The following is a 14,247-nucleotide window of genomic DNA, read 5'->3' as shown; positions in this document are numbered from 1 at the left end:
ATACTGGGATCTGTTTAAGGCTGTTGGCTCAAACAGACTTCCTCGGACAGACTTGGCGCAAGCTACTCCATTCTGCAGATCCCAAGGGAACCCAGGTTTTTACCATTACACCCCTGTACAGGGATAGATACTTACCATAGGCCCAGGGTTGCATCTACAGAGTAGCTGCTGGCCGGAGGAGTGCGCTTGAGGCTTGAGTAGTTGAATCAATCCTAACTAAAGAAAAACCTATCTAATGCCACTTTCTTGTTAGAACCTGTCTGAGGCCTATGGCTCAAAAAAGCTTCTTTGGAAAGACTTGGCAAAAGCCAGTCTATCCTACAGGTTCCAAAGGAACTCTGGCCTTCACTCTTAAAGCCCTGTACAGTGATAAAGACTTATTACAGGGCCTTGATTGCATCTACATAGTAGATGCTGACTGGAGGGGCAAACTTAAAGTTAGAATGGTTCAGCCAACCCTAACTATTGCTACTTTCTTAAATGTTAGGATATTTCTGAGGCCATTGGCTCAAACAGGCTTCCTTGGACAGACTTGGCGCAAAACACACCATTTCTGATGTTTCCAAATGAACCCTGGGCTTCACCCTTGAACCTCTATACAGGGACTGTTTCATAGTTTTAAGGTTGAAAGACACAAGTCTGTCAAGTTCAACCTAAAAGCTAATGTGTTGATCCAGAGGAAGGCAAAAACCCCATGAGGCAGATGCTAATTGCCCCATATTAGGGGAAAAATTCCTTCCCGACTCCACATATGGCAATCAGACTAGTTCCCTGGATCAACGTCCCATAACAAAATCTAGTACGGATAACCTGCAATTTTATATCATTTAAGAAAGGCACACACATGCCCTCCTTGAATTTTTTTTAGAAAATTAAGTATTTCAATTTCATGTGGTAGAGAGTTTCATAACCTCATTGCTCACACAATAAAAATTTGCCAACTAACTTCCTTTAGACAAAGTGAATTAGGATCTTTATGCTAGAGTAATTGAATTAACTCTAACTGAAATAGATTAATGCTTTTTTCCTAAATGTTGAAATTTGTTTAAATCCATCAGCTCAAAAAGGCTTTCTCGGACAGACTTGGCGCAAGCTACTCCATTCTGCAGATCCCAAGGGAACCCTGGCCTTTACCATTACACCCCTGTACAGGGATAGATACTTACCATAGGCCCAGGGCTGCATCTACAGAGTAGCTGCTGGCCGGAGGAGCGAGCTTGAGGCTATAGTGGTTGATTCAACTTTAACTAAAGCTTTTTTTTCCTAAATACTGGGATCTGTTTAAGGCTGTTGGCTCAAACAGACTTCCTCGGACAGACTTGGCGCAAGCTACTCCATTCTGCAGATCCCAAGGGAACCCTGTTTTTTACCATTACACCCCTGTACAGGGATAGATACTTACCATAGGCCCAGGGTTGCATCTACAGAGTAGCTGCTGGCCGGAGGAGTGCGCTTGAGGCTTGAGTAGTTGAATCAATCCTAACTAAAGAAAAACCTATCTAATGCCACTTTCTTGTTAGGACCTGTCTGAGGCCTATGGCTCAAAAAAGCTTCTTTGGAAAGACTTGGCAAAAGCCAGTCTATCCTACAGGTTCCAAAGGAACTCTGGCCTTCACTCTTTCAGCTCTGTACAGCGATAAAGACTTATTGCAGGGCCTTGATTGCATCTACATAGTAGATACTGACTGGAGGGGCAAACTTAAGGCTAAAATTGTTCAGCCAACCCTAACTATTGCTACTTTCTTAAATGTTAGGATATTTCTGAGGCCGTTGGCTCAAACAGGCTTCCTTGGACAGACTGGGCGCAAAACACACCATTTCTGATGTTTCCAAATGAACCCTGGGCTTCACCCTTGAACCTCAATACATGGACAGTTTCATAGTTTTAAGGTTGAAAGACACAAGTCCATCAAGTTCAACCTAAAAGCTAATGTGTTGATCCAGAGGAAGGCAAAAACCCCATGAGGCAGATGCTAATTGCCCCATATTAGAGGAAAAATTCCTTCCCGACTCCACATATGGCAATCAGACTAGTTCCCTGGATCAACGTCCCATAACAAAATCTAGTACGGATAACCTGCAATTTTATATTATTCAAGAAAGGCACACATATGCCCTCCTTGAATTTTTTTTAGAAAATTAAGTATTTCAAGTTAATGTGGTAGAGAGTTCCATAACCTCATTGCTCACACAATAAAAATTTGCCAACTAACTTCCTTTAGACAAAGTGAATTAGGATCTTTATGCTAGAGTAATTGAATTAACTCTAACTGAAATAGATTAATGCTTTTTTCCTAAATGTTGAAATTTGTTTAAATCCATCAGCTCAAAAAGGCTTTCTCGGACAGACTTGGCGCAAGCTACTCCATTCTGCAGATCCCAAGGGAACCCTGGCCTTTACCATTACACGTCTGTACATGGATAGATACTTACCATAGGCCCAGGGCTGCATCTACAGAGTAGCTGCTGGCCGGAGGAGCGAGCTTGAGGCTATAGTGGTTGATTCAACTCTAACTGAAGCTTTTTTTTTCCCTAAATACTGGGATCTGTTTAAGGCTGTTGGCTCAAACAGACTTCCTCGGACAGACTTGGCGCAAGCTACTCCATTCTGCAGATCCCAAGGGAACCCAGGTTTTTACCATTACACCCCTGTACAGGGATAGATACTTACCATAGGCCCAGGGTTGCATCTACAGAGTAGCTGCTGGCCGGAGGAGTGCGCTTGAGGCTTGAGTAGTTGAATCAATCCTAACTAAAGAAAAACCTATCTAATGCCACTTTCTTGTTAGAACCTGTCTGAGGCCTATGGCTCAAAAAAGCTTCTTTGGAAAGACTTGGCAAAAGCCAGTCTATCCTACAGGTTCCAAAGGAACTCTGGCCTTCACTCTTACAGCCCTGTACAGCGATAAAGACTTATTACATGGCCTTGATTGCATCTACATAGTAGATGCTGACTGGAGGGGCAAACTTAAGGCTAGAATGGTTCAGCCACCCTAACTATTGCTACTTTCTGAAATGTTAGGATATTTCTGAGGCCGTTGGCTCAAACAGGCTTCCTTGGACAGACTGGGCGCAAAACACACCATTTCTGATGGTTCCAAATGAACCCTGGGCTTCACCCTTGAACCTCAATACAGGGACAGTTTCATAGTTTTAAGGTTGAAAGACACAAGTCCATCAAGTTCAACCTAAAAGCTAATGTGTTGATCCAGAGGAAGGCAAAAACCCCATGAGGCAGATGCTAATTGCCCCATTTTAGGGGAAAAATTCCTTCCCGACTCCACATATGGCAATCAGAGTAGTTCCCTGGATCAACGTCCCATAATAAAATCTATTACCACTAACCTGAAATGTTATATTATTCAAGGAACATTTTTCATCAAGCAGTTTTCACCGGAAATGTGTTGCACAACTATTTGAATCTCAGTAAATTCCTGCACAACTTACATTTAAATACTCTGACCTTTTTACACCCACTCTTTTAACTTCTTAAATAGTGAACAGAGCTTATCTGGACCGCTTGTGGCTTAGCTTTACCTGAAAACTTATTACAAATTAGGCTGGAAAAGTGGTGTAAAATAGGACTGAAATTGACTCCATCTTTTGACTGGAGTACATTTCTTGAGGTGTAGTACGTCAGCTTTAAGGGGATATTTCAATAAATGAATGACCCTGGCTGCAGGTATAAAGAATCAAACTGTGCTGTCCTGACCCATTCCTGGGATTGTATATGGCACTGACATCACCTCAATACTGCCGCAGCCAACAAATGTAATCAGACGGACTGCCCAGCTGAGCGCACTGAGCTGCTGCAGCTCTGAGATGGTGGAACCTCTTTTTTTTAATTAAATGACCTGCAGCTAGGGACATTCATTTATTGAAAGGGAACAACCCCTTTAAGGATGAGTCAAGTTCATTAAGAGGTTTAGTCTTTTTAATGAATTTGGTGCACGTTCCTCCAATAGGCGCTTCATGAATGCTGGTATAGAAATCCACCAGCCTTGATGAATCGGCCACCATAGGTTTACATGGCATGAGCATATACAGAACAGTTGTGTAGTATACGTTACCAGGCCCTCATGATGCTCTTGGTCCTGGATGGCCTTCCACAGTCTGCTTTCTTGCTTCATCATCTTGAAGGGCTCCACTTTCTTTTCTTCTGGCTGGCATGGTGCGGCTCTATCATCCTGCTCCTTTAACACGAAGGGACGACTGTAAAGCTGCCAGGAGCGTTTTTTTTATCCCCTTAGATCATTGTGACACCACAAAGTGATGACATAGACAAGTGGGTGAGGCGCCTTTATTCAGTCATCGGGTGTGGTCAGAAGAAATTAGCATATTCCGTGATGTTACTACAATGAGAACAGACATGAACATTCTATTCGGAACCCGACCGCCATTATCAGCGGAACCTTCACTGCTGTCAGATTGGCACTAAAAACAAAAAGAGACCGCGGTGAACCTGGACAGTAACAATCTACAGGGACAGTGACTGCTAAGCGGACTTCATGTCAGATGTTATGCAGTTTTGTCAGAAAAAAAACAATAAAATATATAAAAGACAGGCTCCAATAAACCTTAAACACTGGGCTATAGTCACAGATTCTCCTTCCACCTGCAGCACATTGCTCCCCTGCCTAACCCTCCCCGTCCTGCAGCATGTTTCTCACCGCTTAATTCTCCCACTCCTGCAGCACATCACTCCCCTGTCTAAACCTCCCCCTCTTGCGGCACATTGCTCCCGTCTAATCCTCCCCTCCTTGCAGCACATTGTGCCCTTTCTAAATCTCCCCCTTCCTGCACCACATCACCCACTGCCAAATCCCCTCTTGCACCACATCGCCCACTGCCAAATCCTGCACTTCCTGCAGCACATCGCTCCCTGACTAATCCTCTCCTATTGCATTACATCACTCCCCTGCATAAGCCACCTCTTCCTGCAGCACATCGCTTCCCTGCCTAAGCCTCCCCCTCCTGCATTACATCACTCCCTTGCCTAATCCTCCTCTTCCTGCAGCACAGCGCTCCCTGCCTAATCCTCCTCTTCCTGCAGCACATCGCTCCCCTGACCCCCTCTTACGTGACATCTTTTCTATCAGTTACATTTGTGAAGTAACTGCTGTCTCCTGTGAGCAGTGGAGAGCGAAGCTGAGAGCCAGGAGGCTCTGCCCCTCTGCCCCTTCTTGCCACATCATCATCCATCTACATCAGGGCTGTCAAACTCAAATATATAGAGGGCCAAAAGGAAGAGTTTAACTCAGAAAAATAAGTCAACACTTTATCAGATGTTTCTGTGAAAACTTGAGTACAACAAATAAGATTTTGTTATTTTCCCTCAGTTATAAAAAAAATAGTTATGAGAAAAGTGTGACAAAGAGGAGTCATAAAATGCACCAAAATGAAATATCACAATTTATGGCTCAAATTGAGGTGAAGCAAGGAAGAGGTTGAGCTTAGCTAATGAGATGCATCAAACATACAGGTGCTTCTCACAAAATTAGAATATCATCAAAAAGTTTATTTATTTCAGTTCTTCAATCCAAAAAGTGAAACTCATATATTATACAGAGTCATTACAGAGTGATCTATTTCAAGTGTTTATTTCTGTTAATGTTGATAATGATGGCTTACAGCCAATGAAAACACAAAGTCATTATCTCAGTAAATTAGAATAATTAACAAAAAACACCTGCAAAGGCTTCTTACACATTTAAAAAGGTCCCTTTGTCTGTTTCAGTAGGCTCCACAATCATGGGGAAGACTGATGACTTGACAGATGTCCAGAAGGCAGTCATTGACACACTCCACAAGGAGTGTAAACCACAAAAGGTCATTGCTAAAGAAGCTGGCTGTTAACAGAGTGCTGTATCCAAGCATATTTATGGAAAGTTGAGTGGAAAGAAAAAGTGTGGTAGGAAGAGGTGCACAAGCAACCGGGATAACCGCAGCCTTGAAAAGATTGTTAAGGAAAGGCCATTCAAACATTTGGGGAAGATTGACAAGGAGTGGACTGCTGCTGGAGTCATTGCTTCAAGAGCCACCACACACAGACGTATCCAGGACATGGGCTACAAGTGTCACATTCCTTGTGTCGAGCCACTCATCACCAATACACAACGCCAGAAGCATCTTACCTGGGCCAAGGAGAAAAACACCTGGACTGTTGCTCAGTGGTCCAAGGTGTTGTTTTCCGATGAAAGTAAATTTTGCATTTAATTTGGAAATCAAGGTCCCAGAGTCTGGAGGAAGAGTGGAGAGGCCACAATCCAAGCTGCTTGAGGTCTCGTGTGAAGTTTCCACAATCGGTGATGGTTTGGGGAGCCGTGTCATCTGCTGGTGTAGGTCCACTGTGTTTTATCAAGACCAAAGTCAGCGCACCCGTCTACCAGGACATTGTAGAGCCCTTCATGCTTCCCTCTGCCCACAAGCTTTTTGGAGATGGAAATGTCATTTTCCAGCAGGACTTGGCCCCTGTCCACACTGCCAAAAGTACCAATACCTGGTTTACACAACAGTATCACTGTGCTTGATTGGCAGCAAACTCACCTGACCTTAACCCCATAGAGAATCTATTATAGAGAATCTATGGGGTATTGTCAAGAGAAAGATGAGAGACACCAGACCCAACAATGCAGACGAGCTGAAGGCTTCTATCAAAGCCACCTGGGCTTCCATAACACCTCAGCAGTGTCACAGGCTGATCGCCTCCATGCCACATTGCCGCATTGATGCAGTAATTGATGCAAAAGGAGCCTGGCCAAGTATTGAGGGCATTTACTGAACATACATTTCAGTAGGACAACATTTCAGATTTTAAAAACATTTTTCAAGCTGGTGTTATAAAGTATTCTAATTTACTGAGATAATAACATTAACAGAAATAAACACTTGAAATAGATCACTCTGTCTGTAATGACTCTATATAATATGAGTTTTACTATTTGTATTGAAGAACTGAAATAAATTAACTTTTTGATGATATTCTAATTTTGTGAGAAGCACCTATAGTATGCTATATGCCCAATTTTAACAAATGTACTGCAATTTTTGCTGAATGTGTTCAGAAATGTACTGATGTGTAAGCAGACAAATGCAGAGACTTAGGCTATGTGCCCACGATGCAGAAATGCTCCGGATTTTTCCTGAGCGTTTCTGCATCTCGCTGGCAGAAAAAACGCATGCGGATTGTACATGCGGATTGTACATGCGGATTGTACACGCGGATTGTACACGCGGATTGTACACGCGGAATGTACACGCGGATTGTACATGCGGATTGTATATGCGGATTGTACATGCGGATTGTATATGCGGATTGTACACGCGGATTGTACATGCGGATTGTATATGCGGATTGTACACGCGGATTGTACACGCGGATTGTACATGCGGATTGTACATGCGGATTGTATATGCGGATTGTACACGCGGATTGTACATGCGGATTGTATATGCGGATTGTACATGCGTTTTTCCTGCCAGGGACATGCAGAAGTGGAGCGTTCTTCACATGCATTTCCGCATGCGGGTTGACAAGCGCTTTACAAGCGATTTTAGCATCACTTGGAAAGTGCTTGTCAACTTGGTCACACTATAGAAATCCATGAAAACGGCATGGATTTATATAGTGTGACCCCAACGACTGGTTAAAAATAAAAAAATAAATCTATACTTACCTTCCGATGGCCCCCGCAGTCTCGCTTCGCTCCGTCCTGGCTGCCGGCAGATCGCGGTACACTGAAGGACCTGCCGTCACATGACTATGACGTCAGCGCTGGTCCTTCAGTCCATCGCGAGCTGCCGACATGGGAGGACGAGCGCAGCGGGGGCCGTCAGAAGGTAAATATAACATTTATTTTTTATTTTATTCTTTATTTTGACAGGTTCTATGGTACCCGGGTCCGGAGGAGAGTCTCCCATCCTCCACACGCGGGTACCATCCGCACATTGAACGCATGTATTCCGCATGTGCTTATCTAGTGAAGCGGAATCCATGCGTTCCAATGCAAGTCAATGGCCAGGAAAACGCTGCGCTTCCGCAAAATAATTGGTAGTGCTGCGTTTTTTTCCGCAATGATAATCCGCAGCGGAAATTTCCGCAGCATGTGCACAGCACATGCGGACTATCATTGGGGAACATGGCAGACCTTCTAACATGCGTCTTTAAGCGTTTCTGCAGCGTTTTTGCCATGCGGAAACGCTTAAAATACGCGTCGTGGGCACACAGCCTTAGGCTATGTGCCCACGTAGCGTTTTTGTAGCGTTTTTGCGGCGTTTTTACGGCCGCGAAAATGCTTGTAAAACAGTCTGCCATGCAAAGCCATGTGAATTCGGATGTGCTGTGCACATGATGCGCTAATTTGCGCGCCGAATTCGCATTACTTTGCAAAACGCAGCATGACCATTTCTACTGCGATTACGCTGAAGCTTATTCGCGATGCGTGTGGTATCTGGGAGGAAGACGAGACTACAACTCCTCTTCATCCCGGCTACCACGCGGTGAAAAAAAGAAATAAAAAAGTTAAAAACAAACAAAACCTGTATATTCACCTCTCCGGCGGCCCCCGCTCTGCTCTCCGGTCTCCTCCGGTCTGCTGTCTGTACTGTCAGGACCTGCGCTGACGTCATTTAGTCAGGTGATGGTCGCATGACCGCTGACGTCGGCATCAGGTGATGGTCGCGTGGCCATCAGCTGACTAAATGACGTCACCGCAGGTCCTGACCGTACACTACGGGACGCTGAAGAGAGAAGACGCGGCCGGGAGCAGACCGGAGGAGACCGGAGAGCAGACCGGGGGCCGCCGGAGAGGTGAATATACAGTTGTTTTTTTTTATTTATTAACGTTTTGATTCTTTTTTTTACTATAGATGCTGCATTTAAAGCATCTAAGTTGTTCACACATTATAGATCCATGTCGGTTGCATGGATTTATATTGTGTGATCAACTTGTCAAGCACTTTTCCAAGTGATGCTCAAAATCGCTTGGAAAATTGCTTGAAAAAATGCATGTGAAAACGCTTCTCTCTAGCAGAAAAAACGCATGTAAATCTGCATCAAATCTGCTAGGTGTGCACACAGCCTTATAGCTGGTTTTGCTCTGAGCTGAGATGTCCAGGCTGAATAATGCTCTGGGAGCAGAACCCATCAGCAGAATCTGTCTGTTTCCTGCCTTGTAGCAGTGGATCCCGGCTATTTAGCTCACAGAGCATTGTCTACACAAGATACAATTCTATCCAATTTTCAGCTGGGAACAGGACTATGGACAAGTTTTGCAGCAACTGCATTTGTGATAGGAAATGTTGATCAATCTAGATTTTCTTCAGTGTTCTTATTCATTGCAGAAAATCTTAAAAAAGCCGAGGAATGTGGGCAACATGGTGGGTCAATGATTAACGCTGTGGGGCTGGGTTCATATAATAGCAAGGACAACATCTGCAAGGAGTTTGTATGTTCTCCCCGTGTTTGTGTGGGTTTCCTCCGGGTTCTCCGGTTTCCTCCCACACTCCAAAGACATACTGATAGGGAATTCATATTGTGAGCCCCAATGGGGACAGTGATGATAATGTCTGTAAGGTGCTACAAAATCTAACGGCGCTATATAAGAGAGTAAAATAAATATATAACTAAATAAAATGAATGTATTAAAAGGCTAAGATTGCAAAGAGCTTGTAAAAACAAGAAACTTTGCAATTTCCTTCTTATTCAAAATCTTCTCTGTTCTCAAGAAGGAAAAGATTTTTAATTCTGCAGTGTACAGCTCATTGCTATGGTTACTGACCACCTGAGAAGTGGCTGGTCTCCTTGGCAAGAAGCGCTCACTTGCAGACTGGTGGACTTCAGCGCCCCTGTGCCTGTCCCATTCTGCAGAGGCAAAGCCGCCTCTGCCCGCAGAATGCAAGAGGGCACAATTCAGACAAGCGGCTCAGCCAAGCCACCGGCCAGAACTGTAAATCTTCAGCTTCTGATGAGAGGAACACAAGACCACCCCTTTAATAAAGGAGTAGAGCAGAACTCATACAGTGATTAGTGGGGGTCTGACACCTGAAATCCCCAGACATCAGCTACTTCTGCAAGATGATGTACACAGTGTTAAGAGCTGGAATAGCACAGCTCCGCACACTGTGCAATGGCTGGTTTCAGGTACTACAGCTCAGATCACAATCATTTCAATAGGAGCTGCAGTACCAAGATCGGCCACTACACAGTGTACAGCGCTGTGCTGTTTGGGCTCTCTACGCTGAGTATTTCCAGCTGCTGTCTTATTGGTGAGGGGGCCGTGTGTTGGAACCTCACTGATCTGATATTGATGACCAGGGTCGGACTGCGGTGTCTGGGGCCCACAGGGGAAATTAACTCTAGGGGCCCACCTACAGCAAGATGCAAATATCTGTTATCCGCTCTCCCTGTTATAGTGGAGCATTGACTGGCGGCTCCTGCACATCTACTGGGCGACACTCTAACTGGGATGGACATGTTTGCATTAAAGGGCTTCTTTGGTTAAAACTAGTGTTGAGCGAGTATGTTCTGTTAACCCTTTCGGCGAGTATGCTCGGGCCGAGCTCCGAGTATTTATAGCTCCTCGGTGATATGGTTGAATCGCTCCCGTGTGCATGATTTGCGACTGTTTGACGGTTTTAATACATGTGAGCAGGGTCGGTCTGGGCTGGCGGGATACCGGGAAATTTCCCGGTGGGCCCCGCCCCCTGCTGCAGAGTAGAGGGGGGAGAAGAGAACAAAAAAAAATCCTGCGGTTTTAAGGGGCACGGGCCCTTTAAAAGCGCAGGCATAGTGTATGCAGGGACGCGCGCACGCAGCGTTCATTACCTGAACCACCGCGGCGCACGTCCCTGTGAAGCAGCTGAAGCTGCGTGTCTCCCTTCGCCGGCCGGCGTATGACGTCATCGTCATGCGCCTGCTGTGAAGGAGGCGCGCAACTCAGGAGAAGGAGGACACCGCACGGGATCGCAGGAAGGTAAGAGGTGTGTGTGTGTGTGTGTGTGTGTGTGTGTGTAATGGTCTGGACACACAAGGCGGGGGCCAGCAGGACACACAAGGGGGGGCCCAGCTGGACAGACCCACAAGGGGGGGGGCCCAGCTGGACAGACACACAAGGGGGGGGCCAAGTTGGACAGACACACAAGGGGGGGGCCAAGTTGGACAGACACACAAGGGGGGGGCCCAGCTGGACAGACACACAAGGGGGGGCCAAGTTGGACAGACACACAAGGGGGGGCCCAGCTGGACAGACACACAAGGGGGGGGCCCAGCTGGACAGACACACAAGGGGGGGCCAAGTTGGACAGACACACAAGGGGGGGCCCAGCTGGACAGACACACAAGGGGGGGGCCCAGCTGGACAGACACACAAGGGGGGGGCCCAGCTGGACAGACACACAAGGGGGGGCCAAGCTGGACAGACACACAAGGGGTGGGCCCAGCTGGACAGACACACAAGGGGGGGACCAGCTGGACAGACACACAAGGGGGGGCCCAGCTGGACAGACACACAAGGGGGGGCCCAGCTGGACAGACACACAAGGGGGGGCCCAGCTGGACAGACACACAAGGGGGGGCCCAGCTGGACAGACACACAAGGGGGGCCCAGCTGGACAGACACACAAGGGGGGGCCCAGCTGGACAGACACACAAGGGGGGGCCCAGCTGGACAGACACACAAGTGGGGGCCCAGCTGGACAGACACACAAGGGGGGGCCCAGCTGGACAGACACACAAGGGGGGCCCAGCTGGACAGACACACAAGGGGGGGCCCAGCTGGACAGACACACAAGGGGGGGCCCAGCTGGACAGACACACAAGGGGGGGCCAAGTTGGACAGACACACAAGGGGGGGCCCAGCTGGACAGACACACAAGGGGGGGGCCCAGCTGGACAGACACACAAGGGGGGGCCCAGCTGGACAGACACACAAGGGGGGGCCAAGCTGGACAGACACACAAGGGGTGGGCCCAGCTGGACAGACACACAAGGGGGGGCCCAGCTGGACAGACACACAAGGGGGGGCCCAGCTGGACAGACACACAAGGGGGGGCCCAGCTGGAGAGACACACAAGGGGGGGCCCAGCTGGACAGACACACAAGGGGGGGCCCAGCTGGACAGACACACAAGGGGGGCCCAGCTGGACAGACACACAAGGGGGGGCCCAGCTGGACAGACACACAAAGGGGGGCCCAGCTGGACAGACACACAAGGGGGGGCCCAGCTGGACAGACACACAAGGGGGGCCCAGCTGGACAGACACACAAGGGGGGGCCCAGCTGGACAGACACACAAGGGGGGCCCAGCTGGACAGACACACAAGGGGGGCCCAGCTGGACAGACACACAAGGGAGGCCCAGCTGGACAGACACACAAGGGGGGGCCAAGCTGGACAGACACACAAGGGGGGGCCAAGTTGGACAGACACACAAGGGGGGGCCCAGCTGGACAGACACACAAGGGGGGGCCCAGCTGGACAGACACACGAGGGGGGACCCAGCTGGACAGACACACGAGGGGGGGCCCAGCTGGACAGACACACGAGGGGGGGCCCAGCTGGACAAACACACGAGGGGGGGCCCAGCTGGACGGACACACGAGGGGGGGCCCAGCTGGACGGACACACGAGGGGGGGCCCAGCTGGACAGACACACAAGGGGGGGCCAAGCTGGACAGACACACAAGGGGGGGCCAAGTTGGACAGACACACAAGGGGGGGGCCCAGCTGGACAGACACACAAGGGGGGGCCCAGCTGGACAGACACACGAGGGGGGACCCAGCTGGACAGACACACGAGGGGGGGCCCAGCTGGACAGACACACGAGGGGGGGCCCAGCTGGACAGACACACGAGGGGGGGCCCAGCTGGACGGACACACGAGGGGGGGCCCAGCTGGACGGACACACGAGGGGGTGCCCAGCTGGACGGACACACGAGGGGGGGCCCAGCTGGACGGACACACGAGGGGGGGCCCAGCTGGACGGACACACGAGGGGGGGCCCAGCTGGACACACGAGGGGGGAACCCTGGCTGGATACGCAAGGGGGGGGCCCTGGCTGGACACGCAAGGGGGGGAGCCTTGGCTGGACATGCAAGGGGGGAGCCCTGGCTGGACACGCAAGGGAGAGGAGCCCTGGCTGGACACACAAGGGGGAGCCCTGGCAGGACACACAAGGGGGAACCAAGGTGGACCCAGGCAAAGGGGGGTGGGCAGGATGGGTATATGGGGGGCAGGCTGGACACATGGAGGCCAGAATGGATATATGGGGGGCAGGATGGATATATGGGGGGGCAGGATGGATATATGGGGGGGCAAGATGGATATATGGAGGCCAGGATGGATATATGGGGGGGGGCAAGCTGGACTTATGGAGGCCAGGATGGATATATGGGGGAGGGGGGGCAGGCTGAACACATGGAGGCCAGGATGGATATATGGGGGGGGACAGGCTGGACACATGGGGTGCTAGGATGAATATGTGGGGGGGGCGGGCTCGATACACATGGGCTAGCGTAAATATATGGAGGGGCACGCTGGATATATGGGGGGTGTCAGGATGGATATATGCAGGGGGTAAGGGCAGTATGGATATATGAGGGGAGAGGCTGGACACATGGAGGCCAGGATGAATATGTAGAGGGCAGGCTGGACACATGGAGGATATATGGGGGGGACATATGGGGGCGCAGGCTGGAAACATGGAAGCAAGGATGGATATGTGGGGGGGCAGACTGGCACATGGGGGGGCTAGGATGGGTATATGGGAGGGGGCAGGCTCGATACACATGTGCTAGGATAAATATATGGAGGGGTCACACTAGACAAATGGTGGCCAGAAGGGACATATGGGGGTGCCTGGCTAGACAAGGGACTTAATTACTGTTTGGGAGCCAGATTGAGGAACATACTTTATTAGTTTATGGTGACCAGTGGGGAACATTATTACTTTAGATTCCAATTATTATTACATTATTACTTCTGTAATATAATTTACTTTTTAGGAAATTGTTTTCCATGGGATGGGACAAAAGAGGGGTCCTGTTACTGTGCAGGACGGCACTATGTTGCTTTTTTTCTTCAACTGGTGTAGTGTAGAGGTCGGGGGAGGGAAAGTGGGAATATTCTCTAGAAGAGATCAGTTATTAATAACTGTGTGTTATTTTCTGCAGAGATGATTCCTGGCTGGAAGAAGTGATGGCCGTCTGTGCCAGATGAAGAAGAAAAGCGAAGATGAAGGACTTCACCTA

Source organism: Phyllobates terribilis, unplaced genomic scaffold (assembly GCF_046119375.1).
Source record: "Phyllobates terribilis strain yellow unplaced genomic scaffold, ASM4611937v1 Scaffold_27__1_contigs__length_16484149, whole genome shotgun sequence".
Taxonomy (NCBI): domain Eukaryota; kingdom Metazoa; phylum Chordata; class Amphibia; order Anura; family Dendrobatidae; genus Phyllobates; species Phyllobates terribilis.
This window is presented reverse-complemented; position numbering follows the sequence as displayed.